Below are 21788 nucleotides of genomic sequence, written 5' to 3' on the forward strand. Positions count from 1 at the left end.
GCCAGTTGCTCGGCCACTATTGACCAAACGTTTTCAATTGGTGAGAGATCTGGAAATTTTCTGGCCAGGGCAGCAGTCGAACATTTTCTGTATCCATAAAGGCCCGTACAGGACCTGCAACATGCTGTCGTGCATTATCCTGCTGAAATCTAGGGTTTTGCATGGATCGAATGAAGGGTAGAGCCACAGGTCGTAACACATCTGAAATCTAACGCCCACTGTTCAAAGTGTCGTCAATGCGAACAAGAGGTGACCGAGACGTGTAACCAATGGCACCCCATACCACCACGCCGGGTGATACACCAGTATGGCGATGATGAATACACGCTTCAATTGTGCGTTCACCGCGATGTCGCCAAACACGGATGCGACCATCATGATGCTGTAAATGGAACCTGGCTTCATCCGATGACGTTTTTCCGTTCGTACACCCAGATTCGTCGTCGAGTACACCATCGCGGGCACTCCTGTCTGTGATGCAGCATCAAGGGTGACCGAAGCCATAGTCTCTGAGCTGATAGTCCGTCCTGCTGCAAACGTCGTCGAACTGTTCGTGCAGATGGTTGTTGTCTTGCAAACGTTCCCACCTGTTGAGTCAGGGATTGAGACGTGGCTGCACGATCCGTTACAGTCATGCGGATAAGATGCCTGTCATCTCGACTGCTAGTGATACGAGGCCATTGGGATCCAGCACAGTGTTCCGTACTACCCTCCTTAACCCACCGATTCCATATTCTAGTAATAGTAATTGGATCTGGACCAACACGAGCAACAATGTCGCGATACGATAAACTGCAATCGCAATAGGCTACAATCCGACCTTCATCAAAGTCGGAAACTGGATGGTACGCATTTCTCCTCCTTACATGAGGCATCACAACAACATGTCACCAGGCAATGCCGGTCAACTGCTGTTTGTGTATGAAAAATCGGTTGGAAACTTTCCTGATGTCAGCACATTGTAGGTGTCACCAGCGGTGCCAACCTTGTGTGAATGCTCAGAAAAGCTTATCATTTGCATGTCACAGCATCTTCTTCCTGTTGGTTAAATTTCGCATCTGTAGCATGTCATCTTCGTGGTGTAGCAATTTTAATGGCCAGTAGTGTAATATCACTCAGAAATCTGTCACATTTTAGAACCGGGCGAAAATTTGGTAGACCGGGTCCCATAGTGTTGTGGTTGACATTGAGACCGTCAAGCATAGGGTCTCGGGTTTTATTATGCAGAAGAGAAACAAGGTGGTCCCTTATGACAGAAGAAGGAAGGCTTGGCTCAGTGGACATCAAAGCAAAATGCACTTCTCTGTTACGCCTGCTTTATCCGTTGCATCCACGCAGAAAATGCTGTCATCAGTCAATGACAAACGTGGCCTCTCTGACTGCTGCTTGTCATGCAAGACTTCACGGCCTTTCTCGAACTCAGAACACCCCCACCTCACAGTTCTCAAAGCCCGACAGTTTTCCTCATATGTGGACTGTATTTCCCTGTAGATCTCGATGGGCATTTGTCCCTTGTTCCATAGGAAACAAATCACACTTTGTTGCTCTAATTCCGTGGACTTGAGAAGCACAACTGCCACCTTTAACGACTGACAGCAGCATGGGGTGGTAGAGCTAGCGGCAGATAAGGCCGGCACGAACCAAGAAAGGTCCAATGCTGGGAATGCGTATGTTGACTTCACATTTACAGCTGTAATTTCGATAAAAAATCTATAGGCAACGACTTTCTGATTTTTCCTTGTACATGACTGTCCCATGTCACCACTCCTATTCAGAATATACGAGGGTTATACAAATGAAAACCTTAAATTTGTAACAACGAATCAAAATTTCACGCTGTTATCCTATAAGTTGATAAGCGTGCTACAAACAGCTTGCAGAATGGCCTGTAGGTGGTAGCACATTGCAGATGCACACATACCGTCGCAGTATCAGTATAAACATCGCCGCCCCACTTGCGACTTGCACCAGGGAAGAACAGTGTTCTGTTATTCGGTTTTTGTGTAGTGAAGGTGTGAAACCTATTGAAATTCATCGACGAATGAAGGTTCAGTACGGTGATGCATGTTTGTCACGGCAGCAAGTCTACGAATGGAGTAGGAACGTCGCAAATGGTGTGACTTCAGTGGAAGATGCTCCTCGTCCAGGTCAGGCACAACGAGTTGTGACTCCACAGAACATTGCAGCAGATGAAGCCATAGTGAAGGAAAACTGCCGAGTGACACTGATTTACAGATTAGTCATGGGTCAGCACACCACATTGTGCATGATGTTCTCCAGTTTCTCTAAAGGAATTTATGCACTTTGTAAGTGCTGGAGGACTTGCATTGAGTGTGGGGGAGATTACGTTGAAAAGTGATACAGTTTTGTACCACTTCTGCACAATAAATAATATTTAATAAAATATTTAAGGTTTTCATGTGACTCACCCTTGTATGTAGATATTGATATCAGGAAATGACCTTGTAAATGTAAGAGAATGGGGCTAGATATTGCAAATTGAACATACCTAGAAACATAAATATAGTAAATATTTGCTGATGACCAAGTCATAGTAGTACAAGGTGGCACAGATGCGAAATATGTATATAATCAGTTAGCAATGAAATATAAAAATAGGGTTTGCACATTAATTATCAAGAAAGAGAGTATCTTTCTAGTGATCTGGATGAACGGTACACTGACGGGGAGAAAATAAAAAAGCTCAACAAATTTTGCTACCTGGGATTCATGCCAAAAAGAGAGCGAAATACAAAATTAGAAACTGATAAAAGAATCAGTAATAGAAGTAGGTCGTTGGGGACACTCAATTCAATTTCGTGCAGCAGGAATGTCACGAATATTCAAGTTGACATTAGAGTTTGCAGTCCACTGTTGAGCAGAGACCTGGACAACTAATAAAAGACATATGGACAAGCTCAAAGTATCAGAGATGAATTAATGGAGAGGGCAACAAGGATTTCAAGGCAGACCATGTCAGGAACACCAAAGTGATAAAGATAATGGAAGTGTAAGAAGTAACACACGATGTGATGGATCGAAAAAAGTACCGTTGTACAGCTGTGTACAAATACCGCAACTGATACGAGGGTCACTCCAAAAGAAATGCACACTACTTTTGTAAAAATACAGTTTTCATTTTGCATGTGTGTAAGTTTTACAGTGTATAGATACATCCTTCCCGCTCGTTTTCAAATTTAGTTCAACCTGTTCCTGTGAGTGGTGTCACCACAGCACGTCTTCAAGATGGCTGCTACACTTGATGTTTGTCAGAAGCAATGTGCTGTCATAGAATTCCTGTGCTGTGAAAACGAGACAGTGGGAAACATCCACAACAGGTTGAAAAAGGTGTACGGAGATGCTGCTGTCGATCGCAGTACAGTTAGTCGATGGGCAAGCAGGTTATGATGAAAGCGGGCACGGCAGTATTGAGGATTGTCCTCGAAGTGGCAGGCCTCGTACTGCACACACTCCAGACAATGTGCAGAGAGTTAACGAATTGGTGACTGCTGACAGACGCATCACAGTGAATGAATTGTCATGCTACGTTGGGATAGGGGAAGGAAGTGTTTGCAGAAAACTGAAAGTGTTGGCGTTAAAAAAGGTTTGTGCCAGGTGTGTTCCCAGGATGTTGACAGTGGCCCACAAAGAAACAAAAACCGTATGCGGCGAACTTTTGGAACAGTATGAGAGTCGTGGAGATGAATTTCTTGGAACAATTGTGACAGGTGATGAAACATGGTTCCATCATTTTTTACCAGAGACAAAGAGGCAATCAATGGAGCGGCATCATGAAAATCCAGCCAAGAAAAAAAAATTCAAAACCACAACTTCTGTTGGAAAAGTTACGGCTACAGTGTTTTTCGATTCCAAAGGAGTCTTGCTCGTGGACATCGTGCCAAGTGGAACCACCATAAATTCTGATGCATAGGTGACGACACTGAAGAAACTTCAAGTTTGACTGAGTTGTGTTCGACCACATCGGCAAAAGCAAGATGTTTTGCTGTTGCACGACAATGCACGGCCACATGTCAGTCAAAAAACCATGGAAATGATCACAAAACTCAGATGGACAACACTGAAACACCCACTTTACAGTCCTGACCTGGCTCCGTGTGACTATCATCTCTTTGGGAAACTGAAAGACTCTGTTCGTGGAACAAGGTTTGAAGATGAGGACTCCCTTGTGCACGCTGCCAAACAGTGGCTCCAACGGGTTGGTCCAGAATTTTACCGTGCGGGTATACAGGTGCTGGTTCCAAGATGGCATAAGGCAGTTGAGAGGGATGGAAATTATGTGGAGGAATGAAAATATTGTTCCTAAAGGGTGTATCTACACACTGTAAAACTTTCAAACATGTAGAATAAAACATGATTTAAAAAAAAAAAAATAGTGTGCATTTCTTTTGGAATGACTCTCGTATTAGGCTTGGGGCAGAGGGGGGACGGGGGGGGGGGCTGCTTTGCTTCACAATGTATGATGACAATGAGGAAGTAGTGTGCGAAAGAAGAGGATACACACGTGCAAAGTATCTGCAGGAAAGTCTTGAGATAATGTTGGGTAATTGTGCACCATTCACTGTAACGTTTTCCAAGTGTATTGTTATGTTGTAGAGAAACCTCTATACTGAGGAAAGTCTCAATAAATAAATAAACCAAGTATTTTCCATTACAGTAAGATATAATCTGCATCAAGTCTTCTGCTGGATCACAGTCAAAGTTGGTAAGAAATAAGGATAGTCCATAACAAGTCCCTTTAATATATTACAAAGCGTATTGACCAAACAAGGTACTTATCTCTATGTGTACCGTTGACATATAAGGCAAGATGCACAGATAGCCAGTGATAGATTACATCCAGTTATTTTTATTCCTTTACATCATCAACACACAACTGTAGTCTAGTTATACTGTTCAGTAACACCACAGAACTAAACACTGGGAGCAGACCAGAATTGGAAATCTGTATAACTGCCGGAAGTCGACTCATTCCGGAATCGTCCGAGGATGAGGCAGCACTGGTACAGTGCAGAATATCCAAAGTGTCATTCTGTTGCACTTCCAATTGAACTATCTCGGTAGAAGCATCACTTGCTACCCTATAGGCCGGGCAGCCATCTCAGCAAAAGGCACAGAACCCTGAAACATGGAACAGAGTATTAGAAAAAGGATAATATAAAAAAGGAAACACTTCCTGATGTTCTGCAATTATTATTTACTTAATCGTGAAACTTCACAATGGAACAGGCTGTTCTGTATGTTTCCTGGACTGTAATACGGAAAAAATTCATTATATGGTGCATCGACTCATTTCAATCCCATTATCGACACCTCTCTTTCAAACTGAAACATAAGCAAACTTATAGCTTGCAGTAATGGCTAAAGTTGTGGATTCAGAAAACCCCTAATAGTCAAGATTGCAAACGTAACTTTATTGGCTACTAGTTTTGGCTTATCTACAAGCCATCTTCAGCTCTTTAATAGAGAAACATCATCTAAGAAGTGCAAAGATTGTAAGAGTTACTATAAAAGTTTAATCACACAATACATACCAAAACAAAATATACTGATTAGTGTACAACTGCCAAATGGCAGGACACATCACCATTATTGGTCTGAAGAGGATTGTTTGTTATACCACAGTCAGTCAAAAAGTAAAGCCTCTTTTTTTTTTTATCCACAGTTTTGGTCCCTCTTTTAACAATGGTATATATTTCAGTGAGGTAAAAAGGATGGTCGTGCTTCTGAAGCCACTGATTGTGTCTGATTCTCATGCTAAACAATGAACCCATATTTACATCTACATCTACATTTATACTCTGCAAGCCACCAAACGGTGTGTGGTGGAGTGCACTTTACGTGCCACTGTCATTACCTCCCTTTTCTGTTCCAGTCGCGTATGGTTCGCGGGAAGAACAACTGCCGAAAAGCCTCCATGCGCGTTCGAATCTCTCTAATTTTACATTCGTGATCTCCTTGGGAGGTATAAGTAGGGGGAAGCAATATATTCGATACCTCATCCAGAAAAGCACCCTCTCGAAACCTGGACAGCAAGCTACACTGCGATGCAGAGCGCCTTTCTTGCAGAGTCTGCCACTAGAGTTTGCTAAACATCTCCTTACCAAATAACCCTGTGACGAAACATGCCGCTCTTCTTTGGATCTTCTCTATCCCCTCCGTCAACCCAACCTGGTACAGATCCCACACTGATGAGCAATACTCAAGTATAGGTCGAACGAGTGTTTTGTAAGCCACCTCCTTTGTTGATGGACTACTTTTTCTAAGGACTCACCCAACGAATCTCAACCTGGTAACCGCCTTACGAACAATTCATTCCACTTCAAATTGTTCCGCACGCATACTCACAGATATTTTACAGAAGTAACTGCTACCAGTGTTTGTTCCGCTAATTGCGAGTCACAATTTTTTCAGAAAGTCCTCTCCCTCCATACAGAAATACTACCAGAGGCAATCCCCCCCCCCCCTTTTATTCTGGTCAGTTAACATTATCAGTATCCAAGTTGCACAAATCTTTGAGCATCCTAGCTGTTGAATAACTGTCACCACACTGCTTTCACTGAGTGAGCTAATGTGACACAAATCACTTGCAGTCACTTGGTGGTCAACACGAATGATGTCGTTTAGTCGCTGAATGCTGTGTGGAGTCACTGAGGTCATCAGTCTTCCGTTCTGCGTTTCGTCAGCAAACGACGTTTGTTCTTCGGCTTCATTACAGCGACAACCTGTCACCTGACAGCACTAATATCCATTGTTGCATCACTGTAAAAAATTTTCCAGTCTCTCATGAAAGCGAATGGGCATTCTGTGTTTGAGAATTCTATCACAGAACGCTGTTTAATACGAACATCGATGTCAGCCATTTCACAAGTGACTGCAGTGGTGACATATGCTGATGCAGAAAATTAGCACTGCAGTGGACTGGAGAAGAAGCATTGTGTAATAGTGCCATGTTCAAATTTTTCACCTAATGGACATTATGTAGGGGGAAAAATAGGAGGCATTACTATTGGACTGACCCTCATCAATCTAATGAAACAATGATGCAAATTATCCTAAAACAGATTTAAATCATGGCAATAAGCAAGAATACATAACAAGGAAACTTACTTTGAGACTATAGCTCTTAGCCAGAATAAAAACTGATCATATATAATACACAGTGCAGAATCTAACAGCAATCATATGTGGACACTGAGGTCATTTTTTCCACATTACATTATTCTAAAGTAACCTCAATAAGTAATGACTGTTATGGACTGTAGAAAGAGACACATTTTTCGCATTAGAAATTAGTACTGTGTAACCACCATATGTGAACATAAACATCATGTGTCACTCATGACAAGCTTCGGTAGACCAGAAGTGCTTGTGCTGTGGCAGGGAAAAGATTAACCAGTGGTATACTTTGACACTTACAGGAAGTAATTGTTAGCACCATCTGGCAGAAATCGTCTATCTGTAAGTCTTGGTGCATAGCATCGGGGAGTCTTCTGCCTGCTGCAGCTTGGACACTTGCTAGTCTACTGAAACTTTTGTCGCAAGTGACACAGGATTACGTTCACATGTTGATGGTAGGCAATGAAAACCTTGTAACTCCATCTGTCTGTGTAACAATAATTACTTATGATGTTACTTTATAATAATTAATGTGGAAAATATTATTTCAGTGTTCATATATGAAAATTAGCATATTCTGTCAGTATACATTACATATCACAACAGTTTAATCTGTATAAAAGCTGTAGTCTCAATGTAAATTTCTTTGTTACATATTCTTGCACTATAATATTATTGTCATGATGTAAATATATGTTTAGGATAATTTACATCACGGTTCCATTAGATTGTGTGATAAAAACTCCTGCTCATGCAAATTATGATGATGTGTCCTGCTGGTTGGCAGTTATACACTAATCAATGTTTTTTGAGATGACACTTTTATATTAACAATTTACATTACTGTATTTGTTAGATGCAATTTTCTATATTTCAGATCTAAAGATGGCTTGTAGACAAGCCAAAACAAAGTAATCAATAAAATTACATTTATGATATGTATTATTAGGCTGGTGCATATGTTCACACCATTTTTCCACAAATTTAATAAACAGACCAGCTACAAATAACAGAGACTTTAGTCATCAATAATGTATTCTCTTTCACTATTTACATCAGTTTGCCAATGTGAGGGTAACTTATCCATTCCGTGACTGTAGAAATTGCACGGTTTTGAGGTTATGAACTCGTGGTGGAACCATGTTCGGTGCACAGTTTCTTTTGCAAAGGATGTCCTTTGAAGGTTGTTCGAAAGAGAGCGGGGAAGGTGAAAATCTGAGAATGCAGAGGCTCAAGTGAATAAGATGGGTGCAGAATGACTTCCTGACCCAACTCCTGTATAGTGTGTTTCTTCAGTCTAGTATAACATGGGCAGGCAGTATCGTGGAGTAGCATCGCTTCACACAGTCTTCCTGGTTGTTGTTGTTGTTGTTGTTGTTGGACTGCATCTGCAAGATGTCCCAGTTGTTGACAGTTAATGTCAGTAGTGGTTGTTACACCTCAGGAAAGTAACTCTTAGTACACTACACCATTTCTGTTCCACCAGATCCATAACACTATCTTTTGTGGATGTGCACAGGTCACTGCATGGGAAGCTCCTGCATTATTTGGGCTCAACCGTTCCTTTTTTTCCCTTAAGTTAGCATAAGAACACAACTTCTCTTCGCCAGCAGCCAGTGGTGAATACAGAAAAATCTCAAAGAGGGGGCACTAAAGATCTTGAGATACCTTACTTGTACCATAATAAAAAAATAATCAAGTCAAATGCACAGTTTGACAAAGTTTTATTTATACTGATTATACACATATACAAGACAATGCCTTCTTACGATACAAAAAACTTAGTACTGTGGTTCTCTTCCTTAAATGATGAATCCTATGCGCCTATTCTTCCTGGCAAAATGGTTAATTACGTCGTCAATAGGACAATAAATTTAAGAGGGCAGCACGGATAGTCCTGCAAAGGGGGAGGGGGCGCACGTAACGCGTGCTCCCCATACGTATCAGCCACTGCCAGCAGCGATACAGAACAGGAATGATCAGTGCCGTTCATGAGCCAATCTATGACAAGCAAGCAGAGATGAACATATGACCACCCGCCGGTTTTTTGTGATTTTGGCTTAGAGCATGCAGTACACTTAGGCCCGATTTTTTAACCTGCCCCATTGCGTGCAAATATCACATGAAGGTGTAATTACCACAGTTCACCACAACTGCCAGTTCTCCAGTACAGTGATGTGGATCACTCTGGATTAATGCATTAAATTATCTTCACCAAACCCTGAAGGCCTCTGTGAACATGGAGAGTCGCTAATGTCAGAACGATCCTCCTTAAAGTGAGAAAACCATTTTCTTGCTGTGCTCTGTCCAATGGCATTATCCCTGCACACGGCGCAAATGTTTCTGGCTGCTTCTGCTGCTGTCACTCCTCTATTGAACTCAAACAGAAGTATCTGTAAGAAATATTCTGCTTTCTCACTTGGTACTCCATTTTCTAGCATCCACAGCTTTACTCACTATCTCCAAATGACAATATGTAAATTCAAGTCGCAAACAGCGAACTAGAAATAAAAAATTACAATCAATAAATAGACCCGTAGTAACTAGCATACCAACATGCAACACAAAAACACTATGAACTTATGCACGAATGTAATACTAAGGGTTTCCTGAAATCCACAACTTTAACACAACAGATTGGTTATCTCCAAGTTTGACCATATCAAATAATAAGATAATGGCTAAAGCTCTCACTTGATTGATAACAGTCTACGAAAAAGGTAAACTGAGTAAAATTACATCATTTTTTGTGTATGTTGATCAACAGGAAACAGTGAGCAGTTACAAGAAATGATAAACTATCCCATATGTTGTCAAAATTTCGGATAGCATTGCAAAACAGTTAAAAGTTGCTCCACTACAGACCTGCATTTTGCAACACAAGTAAAACAGCTAAGGTACTATTCAATAGCAGAGATGAAATGATGCCTTCGGCACAAAGCAGTTTGTACAAAGTCACTTGCAAGCCCTGTAGAAATGTATATGCCGAGACATGCTGCAATTAGGTTTTCCTAACAGGAGAGAAGCTAAAGACTAAGATAGGGAGATTTAACCTTTGCAGAACACCTTCTAGCAGAAATCCACCCATATACTGCACAGTGTGACATTTTATTTGGGGTCGTTTCAGACTAGTCTCTCTGCTGAGAAATGGAATGGCCATTGCTGTCATTCAATTCTGATGGTATTTGATGTATTTTGTTATAGTTTTCATTGTTTTGTATTTTTATCGTGAAAAATGTGTCTCAACAGTTCTTATCTGCTTTGTGGTGGAAGTAAACTGTAAAGTACTAATTACATTAAAAAACCAACACAAATTTTTTAAAAAGGAAAACAAGACCAAATTGAAATAATTAGCCCATGAAGCAAAAGCCAAGCTGATATAAGGCCCCTTTTACATGGTACACCTATTGTATACAAGTCTGCAGCAGAGCTCCAAGAGTACAAGTCTGGAACTGCCGACAGTTCCGTTTGCCCTATTAAACTGTGCACCTAACGTATACAAGTCGGCCCTAGTGCGCCGAGAGCAAATATTCGGAACTGTAGGCTCGTTTACATTGATCTCTTTCAACTGTAGGCTTGTTAACGTTGATCTCTTTCTAATGGTGCCGCTTACTCATTAAAAAACTTTTAAGAGATCTAGGTTAGTATTTATTATGCAATTATTGTTATCTTGAGCAGTTATCATGATCTTGTGTAGTTATCGTGAAATTACATTATCACTATACTGAATTATGGACTAAAATGTTTGTTTTATGTCATGCTGGTACAAGCAAATGATTATCTACATTTATGTTTCATGCAATTATCTATGCAGCACTTGCCATGACGATGGCCACCACAGTCAGTAGGATGACGACGAATGATGACAATGCCAGGAGCGACAGTTTGGCTAGACCCTGGCTAGGAAGACGGGGTGAAAGCACGACATATACCCCCTCGAACATCCACAGGAATTTAGGAACTTTGTCAGAATGGATGCTTCTTGTTCTGAGAAGCTGCAATTGATTGTACATGATGGTATTCATGCAAGTGACACAGTAATGATGGAAGATATTTCACAATAGTGTTCCCACAAGGCTGAAAAATGTCTGTAGTCTTCAATTGATGGAGCCATCACAACTGCTCTGACATTTCTCTCAACACTATTCTTTCTGGCGTGCTGAACTAATTCGAAAGATACAGTCAAATTAAACACAAGAGGTACTTTCACCAACAACAGTCATGTGTACACATATCAAAAGTAAACTATATACACATTTACATAAATTGTATAAACTCAGACTCCAACATTTGTGGCTATATTTTATTTTGGTACAGTGTATCTAGACGATCATATAGACACCATTCCTTACTCAATGCCTCAGTAAGCATGCTTATACTTTCTTTGTTTCATTCCATTTCTACAATAAGAAGCTATTATTAGATATACAGCTTTTCTTGATGACTAGAGAAAAAGAGGGAATTTTCATTTTTTTTTAAATCCAGTATTTACAAAAAAGAACCTTACTGCAAAATGTGTAGGACATCTCAGGCAATAGCCAAAAGAGGCCTCAAGAGGTCACATATTTCTTGTCTGCTGACGAGAAGTGAAAACATTCAGACACGCCCTCAAAATACTGCATCACGCGCGTGTGCGTATTCACTACTAAAAAACCTTACATATTTATTCATTCAGTTTCCAAATTTAAATATTTGAAGTTTTTCCTTAAAATTAGTTTTGAATTTGAGGTTTCTCTACTGATATATATGTCTTTGGTTCTCAGAACTTTTAATAATACATAGCATTATTAAAGCCCTTTGAAATACAAATAAAAATTTCCACTCATTGGTGACTGCCAACAAGAGTATGGGCTGGATATGTTCTCTGAAGAATGTTTCAGCATTGAATTGAATCCTTTGCTTTTACATGTAGGTCATCAAAAATTTGCACATTTATCCTAAAATAGTGGAAAAAGGTATTGGTACCATTTCTAAAGTTCTCTAAAAGTATTAAGAATGCCTCAACATTATCTCTCCTCACGCTGGTTGGATGAACTCATCACATCGTATTTATTCTTCTTGTCTTCAGGCATCTAAGAGAGAGCATCGAGGTAATCCCTTTGCTTATTTCTTTGTCAAAATTTAGGGATATACGTACACTGTAAACATGTGACATACTGCAGCTGCAGCATTCCGTCATGCAAGCTACTGCACCATTTGTACGAATGTCGTGCTGATGCAAACAGCCCCCACTTAACAGCCATGCACCCAGCACCATTAGCTTGCCAGCTTGATAAGTCTGAAACAACCCTTATTGTTTTGAAATGCAGACAGGTGACCTCAGTGAAAATACTTGAAGCCAATGAACATACGACACTGAATGCCAGCTTAGTTTCAAATGACCAAGCACAACTTTCTCTTCCACCTTTATTAAATTAGGTTTCAGTTATGCGAATGTTACATTACAACAGTAAAACCAACTTTACTTTTCATTTTTGTTAAATGTAACGATATCCAGTAAAGTAATACCTCCCATTTTAAACAATCTGTATGTTCGTCACTAGTATCTCTGTAAGATGTACTTCAATTTTATCTGTGGTAGCGACATTCAGTTTTAGCAACCTTTCCAATTTTAGTTCATTTGTGTCATATAGCTCTACTCTCCCTAATTCAGTTCAATACCTTTTCATTCATTATCCAGTGTACCCATCTAATATGCTGCATTCTTTTGTCCCACCACATTTCAAAAGCATCAACCCTCTTCTTATCTGTACTGATTATAGTCTACTTGAATAAACCAACTGACAAAAGCACAACATATAATAAAAAGTGCTTACAATGTAGCCCCTCGATAGTCATAAAATTAAATACAATACAAAACTTACACAACCAGGAATAAAATATGTAAGTGAAATCACTTAAAAAAAACTAACACTGAATTTGCAACTAAAACAGGAAAGTGAATGTCCTGCAGAACTTCCAGAGGATACTACGAACTTAAATTAGAATGAACACCAATCAGAACACGCACAACAAAAAATACCTAGAAAAGGGTTTTTGAGACTAGATTCTACAATGAAGTGGAACTAGCCATGAGCACAATCAGGAGAAAACAATTTATTTCTTTGGGCATCCAATAAAAGCAAGAGGAAAGAGGAGTCAGGACAAAAAGTGAGGAATTCTGGAACAGTAAGAGCAACATGAAAAGGAATATGGAAATCGTGGAAATTATAAGGCAACTACAAATAAATATACAATACAAATTACGACAGAAGACTTATAAAATCAGAACAGATAAAAATTAAGAAACTCAAAGGCTCACAAAGTAGATTACAAACTGATACCAACAAACAAGCAATGGGAAGGGTCATTTCCAAGAAGAAGTACTCAGCCAACAGGACACTAAGAAACTCTTTTTATAAAATTGACTTAAGTGGTCCATGAAAGTCACTGCAAGAGGTACTACCATCACTAGTATTATGATACAGTAAACAGTATTCCCTGTGCATTTCTTGTTCTCTGGAACTTTTGGAGCTGGCTGCACTTTTCTCCGGCAGGGAAGTGACTCACTTATTTTACATTCAACAGCACCCAAGTATAACCTGTCACACACTCCAGTTTGTGAGTAGAATGTCATAATTTGGGTTTCACATGGAATGGTGGCACCAACAATTATTTAAATAGTTGCAGGTGTGATCAAAAATTAATGAGAATTTTTGCTTTTCTTAAAGAATCTATATTTATTCATCAACATCAACTTCACCCCCTTCAAAGTAATCCCCCTCAGATATAACACACTTGTGCCAGCACTTTTTCAATCTTGGAAGCACCTCTGGATCTCACTTTTTGTAAAAATAGAATCTTCAATGATTTTGGTGGCAAAACAACATCTTTTCACAGTTCTCTACAGTCTTGGGAATAGAAAGAAGTTGCAGGGGGTCATGTCCGGTGAATATGGTGGCTGAGGCAACATAACAGTTTTACCTTTCATCAAAAAATCATTAACAAGTATTGAGGTGTGAGCAGAAACATCATCATCATCACCATCATCCAATATCCACCACTGCTTTTGCCACAATTCTAGTCATTTCCTTCAGATAGCTTTATGCAAATAACGCATAACTTCCATGTAGTATTCCTTATTGACTACAACCATAATGCAGGAACTCATGATGCACATATCATTGTTATCAGTAAAAACAGTGAGAAGAACCTTCACATGTGTTTTACCTTTTCGAACTTCTTTTGGTCTTAGCTCTTCAAGCAGTTACCATTGGGAACACTGTGCCTCATCTTCGACATCATACCCTTATAACCATGTTTTGTCACCCTTTTAACCTTCTTTGGAAATTCTGGATCATTGTCAACTTCATTCGCCAATTCCTCAGCGATGTCTCTGAATGTCATCTTTGGTTGAAGTTCAATTTTGGAACTAACTTTTAGGTTTATTTGTGGAAGGTGCATGTGATTATGCATGAAACCATTGTTGTCAGTCAGTAGTTTCCACTGACAGAATATACACCCATCAAAAAAAGTTTTGCACCACCCCGGTTCCGAGAACTCCTGAAGACAGATGTTGATTGTGAATATTGTATCACAGACACAGTCCCTTTCACTGTTCAGAGATGTCACTAAAACCACCCAAAGATGTAAACAACCATGCATGAGCAGCGCCTATTAGACGGAGGGGGTCTAACAGCCGGTCAGTTCCAGTCATTTCACCAGGAAGGAGGTACACGGCTCGTGTTGTACGTAGTTCAACCATGCCTAGGCGGTCAATACCTTGGTTCGATTACATCCGCATTGTTACTTTGTGCCAAGAAGGGCTCTCAACAAAGGAAGTGTTCAGGCATCTCAGAGTGAACCAAAGCAATGTTGTTCAGACATGGAGGAGATACAGAGAGACAGGACCTGTCCGTCACATGGCTCGCTCAGGCCGCCCAAGGGCTACTACTGCAGTGGATGACCACTACCTACAGATTATGGCTCAGAGGAATTCTGAAAGCAATGCCACCATGTTGAATAATGCTTTTCGTGCCATCACAGGACGTTGTGCGCAATAGGCTGCTTGATGCGCAACTTCACTCCCAACGTCCATGGCGAGGTCCATCTTTGCAACTACAACACCATGCAGCGAAGCATAGTTGGCCCAACAACATGGCGAATGGACCACTCAGGATTGGCAACATGTTCTCTTCACTGATGAGTGTTGCGTATGCCTTCAACCAGACGACCATCGGAGATGCGTTTGAAGGCAACCCGGTCAGGCTGAACGCCTTACACACACTTCAGCAAGTGCAGCAAGGTGGAGGTTCCTTGCTGTTTTGGGGTGGCATAATGCGGGGCCAACATATGCTGTGGTGGTAGGAAAGGTGCCGTAACGGCTGTACGATACGTGAATGCCACCCTCCGACCGATAATGCAACCATATCGGCAGCATATTGGCGAGGCATTTGTCTTTATAGACGACAATTCGCACCCCCATCATGAGCATCTTGTGAATGACGTCCTTCGGAATGACGTCCTTCGGGATAACGACATTGCTCGACTAGAGTGGCCAGCATATTCTCCAGACACGAACCCTATCGAACATGCCTGGGATAGATTGAAAAGGGCTATTTATGGACGATGCAACCCGTCAACCACTCTGAGGGATCTACGCTGAATCGCCGTTGAGGAGTGGGACAATCTGGACCGACAGTGCCTTGATGAACTTGTGGATAGTATGCCATGATGAATACAGGCAGGCATCAATGCAAGAGGACATGCTACTGGGTATTAGAGGTACCGGTGTGTACAGTAATCTGGACTCCACCTCTGAAGGTCTTGCAGTATGGTGGTTCAACATGCAATGTGTGGTTTCCATGAGCAATTAAAAGGGCGGAAATTGTGTTTATGTTGATCTCTATTCCAATTTTCTCTACAGGTTCCGGAACTTGCGGAACCGAGGTGATGCAAAACTTTTTTTGATGTGTGTATTACTGTCTGAACAGTTATCAAAAGATGACTATGGACAATTGTAACCTGAAAGTTTAATTTGGAAAAGCAATGCAGCAACAACAAACTTGAGTGTGAAAGTGGAATATATTTAACTATTAATAACGGCATGGTTGGGTCTAGGTGATGTCTGAAAGTATGTGACTCACAATAAGTCAACATAAAAAATAAAATCATCTTTACTACCATTCTTTCAAAGCAACATTTTTCCACTTAAATTTGGGAAATTTTAATATTCACAAAATACAGAGACGTTTTTATAAGAGGCAATAGGATCTGTTTCATTTAGTAACACAGTGTGTTCAGTCTGTAAACTATACTGAGCAGTTCCAGGAACGTCCGTGCCTATCGATTTCAGAGAAGGCTTACTGTGAGTGCTGCATGACTGGTGTTATCTGTGGCCACAGAGGAATTCTAAGCGCCATTGGCTGGTATGGTGTCTAAGCAAGCAATCTGCTGCAGGTGACGAAGTGACTGACTGATGGAGTGGGTCAGCTAGCTGCCAGTCTACGTACTGTAGTCACGGAGATGCGACCGCCGAGCGTCGAGGGCAGTACCGAGCTACAAGCGAGTACAGGCTATCTGTTTCCTGCTACCGTGTACGGAGTACGATGCCATGGTGGATGCTGTGGCTGTCACATTCTGATAAGGATGGGTGTGGAAGTGACAGGATTTTGCTAAGCGAGATTCTCAGCTGGGCTCGCAAGAGAATAAAAGCCATCGTGCCAGTGATTATCGGAGCTGAAGTTCTAGAATGAGATTTTCACTCTGCAGCGGAGTGCGCGCCGGTACGATACTTCCTGGCAGATTAAAACTGTGTGCCAGACCGAGACTCGAACTCGGGACCTTTGCCTTTCGCGGGCAAGTGCTCTACCAACTGAGCTACCATTTTATAGTTTTAATCTGCCAGGAAGTTTCATATCAGCACACACTCCGGTGCAGAGTGAAAATCTCATTCTGGAAACGTCCCCCAGTCTGTGGCTAAGCCATGTCTCTGCAATATCCTTTCTTTCAGGAGTGCTAGTTCTGCGAGGTTCGCAGGAGAACTTCTGTAAAGTTTGGAAGGTAGGAGACAAGATACTGGCAGAAGTAAAGCTGTGAGGACGGGGCGTGAGTCGTGCTTGGGTAGCTCAGTTGGTAGAGCACTTGCCCAAGAAAGGCAAAGGTCCCGAGTTCGAGTCTCGGTTGGGCACACAGTTTTAATCTGCCAGGAAGTTTCATATCAGCGCACACTCCGCTGCAGAGTGAAAATCTCATTCTGGAAACGTCCCCCAGGCTGTGGCTAAGCCATGTCTCTGCAATATCCTTTCTTTCAGGAGTGCTAGTTCTGCGAGGTTCGCAGGAGAGCTTCTGTAAAGTTTGGAAGGTAGGAGACGAGATACTGGCAGAAGTAAAGCTGTGAGGACGGGGCGTGAGTCGTGCTTGGGTAGCTCAGTTGGTAGAGCACTTGCCCAAGAAAGGCAAAGGTCCAGAGTTCGAGTCTCAGTCAGGCACACAGTTTTAATCTGCCAGGAAGTTTCGGAGCTGAAGTTGTCATCAGCCTGCCATGCTAACCGCGCCTTCTGTTCTGGTAGAGGCTATTTAGTCTGTTTTCCTCTTTACTGCTGTAGAACAGTACAGCAGTGTGACGGATAGGTAAACTGGGGTTCACCAGTGTTTGAGTGTCACTGTTTGGCAGACACTTCATCAGTCAGTATACGAGTGACATTGTCTGCCAGAAATTGTGGTTGGTCAACGTACGAGAAATGCTGTTTTAAACTGTCATTGCACTTTTTGGTGGCACTGTCCTTTTACCTGGGGAATCCCAAAAGTAAGAACTCCTATTTTTTTATATGTACACAGACTTGTTTATTCCTACAATGGTTTACATCAGTTTACAGCTTGAACACTTAGCTATTTTTTTGACATAATCACCATTTCTGTCGATGCATTTTTGTAGACACTGTGGCAGTTTTTGTATGCCCACGTCATACCAGCTCGCCGTCATGCTGTTCAGAAAGTTATGAACTGGTGCGATTGTTGCTTGGTCTCAGGTGTTAAGTGGTATGCCCAGGTTTCGTCACCCGTGACAGTTGAGTCCAGAAAGTTGTCCTGTTCGGCTTCAAGGCACTGAAGAAATGCACGGGAATCATCAACTCGTTGCCCCAAGGGGTCCTCAGTCAGCATGCGTGGCACCCATCTTGCGCACACCTTCCGGTAGTTCAATGTTTCTGTTAAAATTCTGTGAGCGGTGCTTCGGGAAACGTCAGGAACCAATGTGCAGAGATCATCCAGGGTGATCTGCTGATCTTCACATTTGCTTTGCTCAACCTTCAACACTGTCTCCTCAGAAATTGACGGTCTCCCACTCCTTTGTTCATCGTGAATTTCGGTCCGACCAGCTGCAAAGTCTCTACGCCACCTACGAACATTTTTGACATCCCTGCACGACTCACCATACACTTCCGTCTATCGCCGATGGATTTCAATCGGTGCAGAGCCCTCGGCGTTCAAAAACAGAATAAGTACACGCAATTGGCACTTGGCAGTAACATCCAAAGGGAGCTCCATTCTTAACGGCTGCCAAGCCAAGACAGCGCCTCAGTGCAGTGTGTGCTGTTTACACACAGTGCGTGAAGCACTCTTCATAACAGTGTGACCAACTGCCACACAGAGTTCTGTACTTATAAAAAAAATAGGAGACCTTAGTTTTGGAATTACCTTCGTAGTTGCCTCTCCTGTTATGTTTTTGTCATGGGTTGGGCTGGTTTAACGTTGCCTCCTAGCAAGCATGAGCTTGCACTTAGGTAAAGTGTATCTGTTGGTCTAATTGTCTCTAGTATAAGTGAAGCACTCGTTATTAATGCCAAGGTTGCTCCTCATTCGTATTCTATTTAAAATTAATATTAAGCTTTGCTTTTATTATTTATTAAATATGTTGTAGCTGTGTTGCTTTTAAGTGGTGTAAAAGAATGGAATGTCTGATTGAAAGTTTAATCTGTGAAGGTTGGCAGCATTCAATTGCTATTAAATATTTACTGCACTGGAATTGAGGTTCTATAACAGATGGTGGAATATAAGTGAGAGCTATTGATGTAAGGTTGCCAACATTTAACTTTGTTGAAGTTTAGTGTGTTAGTTCTGATATGGCTATGTTAAGGGTTCAATACACAGGGTGATTCTGTGACGATCTTACAAACTTTCAGGGATGATGAGGTAAGGAACCCTGGTCCGGAAATGACCGAGTCGAAAGTTAAAAGTGAAAATTGTTCTGATACCTCTAACAGTGGAGCTCTTCCACTGCAAGCTCTACCTACTCCCAAACCATAGCTTGGGAGTAGGTAGTATGGACCAAAACAAGAAAAAAGTCCAGTAACCATGGGCTCTACTGTGTCTACAAGCACTTGTTCAGTTTTGCTACTGTGAAAACACATCTCTTCTACTAATCAAGTGTTCATAGCTTTTAAGACACACATTTTAGAACCTGTGTTTGCTACATATTTTCTTTCTTGTTTTGGTTCACACTACCTCCTCCTAAAATATGGAAAGTGAAGAGCTCGTAATATAAGAGGTCCACTATCAGAGTACCAGAATGATTTCAGTTCATAACCTTTGCCCTTTGCTCCGTTATCTGCGGACCAGTGCCCCCCTGCCCCCCTACTTCAAACTGATACATTTACCCTTATCTATCATCCCTGAAAAAAGATCTATCATCTCAGAATCATCCTGTATGTGAATCCAATTGATATATGTTTATTATGTGCATTTTTAGAGCTGCACATCAAACAGCGGTTTTAAAAGAAACCGAGAGTTAACTTGTAAAAGTCTTTAGAGGTCTACAAGGAGAAAAATTTGTTTTCCCTGTGGCAAATGTGGTGAAATGAAGATGGCTATTAATCCTTTTAACATCAAGGTAATGACCTATTGTTATGCCCTACTGATCTGATGCCAGTACTGTCAGAGTGCCATTTTGTCAGTATGCTGTTTTCTTTCACTTGGCTTACAAAATTCAATGCCAGATGTAGCTAGCAAGTGCAGTATTGGGGCTCAACATTTCGATTTGTGTGTACATTGGCAGTTATCAACTTTTAATTGCAGTGAAATATTGATGATGTGTAGCTCAGCTACTACATTGTTCCTTTGTTAACATCATGCTTAAAAATACTTGTTTACATTCTGTTATATCATCTGACATTTTTGTGCAGTATTGTTATTTCATGTTGTTTCTGTGCTATTTTTGTTTCTGCTGGTGTTTGCTGTTTGTTTATTTCATTCATTTTTGCAATTTTTTTTTATAAAAATGTGTCCAATAATAAAATTTGGGAGTTATTGAAAAATACTTGTGATATGGAGTATTTTAGAGAAAGCAGCAGTGGCCCAGAAAGTGACAGTGATTTTCATGCTGGTATGGTGGAAAGTGGACAGGATGGAAAATACACAGTACACTGAAATGATTGCACCTGAAACACTACAGCCGCTGCCACATCCATTACAGGAGGTGCCTGGACCACAGCATATGACACCAGTGGGATCTTCCACAACTGAATATTTCAATTTATTTTTCACTACAGCATTACTTCAAGTAATTGTCACTGAAAGAAATCACTCGGCTACGCAATTTGCATCCAAACACACTGTTATTTTATCCTGCTCACATAAAAAATGGAAGAATGTCACGATAGGTGACGTAAGAGGTTTTATAGAATACTTACTGAATATGGGACTTGACAAAAGGCCCATATTCTTTACATAGAGGAGCACAAAACTATCTAAGGTACTTCCATGGTTTGGCAAAATGTATTCTGCTAGAAAACATGAGAGTTAGGTGATACAGAACTGCATAGATCGGTCAGACTGTAATGTGCTGTACAATTATTATAATTTTTACCATAAAATAGGGTGAGTAGAAAGAATGAGGTGAACAGCAGCAAAACTTCCTGAAAAGTTCTATGCTAGTGTGTTGGAAGACAAATGGCAATATCATCAAAAGATCTATTTGTCTAGGCTGGTAGTGAATCAATCTAACAGGGAAGTTATGAATTTCAAAGTTGACAACACTGTCAGTCAATGTCTTGTTCGCTCTATGATGATCACCGGATGTGGTGCTGAATTTGCTCACTTTGAACTTTATTTGAAAGCAACAGTCTAAGTTGTGTTGTTTGAATTTAGGCGCACAGTAAGCTAATTTGCAGTCCTGTTTCATTAACCAAAAGTTCAGTTTTAAAGTATACTTTGATCTGACTTGTGTTTAAGCTAACTGAAAATGTGGGGGCTGTGTTTTTGAACGTTGTGGGGTGAACAGAAATGGCAATTGGAAATGTTTCTTCCGAAGAGGACGTATAATTTGATGGAAATGAGAATACACCTGGCACCGTTCTCAATCCAAGAGATCACCCTGTGATTAATTTTGAAAAGACAAGGCAAATAACACACATTTATTTTTGGAAATGAGGAGTCACTTTAGAGTGAAGGAGATGATGTTTGAAATCTCTTTGTAATTTCAAACACATCATTTTTAAACTTTATGTCAGTTACTTAATGTCCAAAACAATGTCAGAAAATAACAATTTTTATTTGGGAAACAGTACAAAAAACAAAATGTATGCAACATTTTTAGTTTTTGTTACGGAATGGAACTATTTTGAACTAGATAAATTTTGTTTCTTGTTCTTCTACATCCAAAACATATTTTAACC

At 40.8% G+C, this 21788-nt stretch overlaps 1 protein-coding gene across 3 annotated transcripts in view; it reads right to left on the reverse strand.

Annotated features, from left to right (window-relative positions):
* Positions 1-4847: 4847 nt before the first annotated feature.
* LOC124553743 overlaps positions 4848-21788 on the reverse strand; it is a 42186-nt gene continuing 25245 nt past the window's right edge. For all 3 annotated transcript variants that reach the window (XR_006968126.1, XR_006968127.1, XM_047127678.1), the window contains exon 3: positions 4848-5139. The gene's annotated coding sequence lies outside the window, so the exon portion shown is untranslated. The remainder of the gene's footprint in view (positions 5140-21788) is intronic.

The sequence above is a fragment of the Schistocerca americana genome, chromosome 11, assembly GCF_021461395.2.
Source record: "Schistocerca americana isolate TAMUIC-IGC-003095 chromosome 11, iqSchAmer2.1, whole genome shotgun sequence".
Lineage (NCBI taxonomy): Eukaryota > Metazoa > Arthropoda > Insecta > Orthoptera > Acrididae > Schistocerca > Schistocerca americana.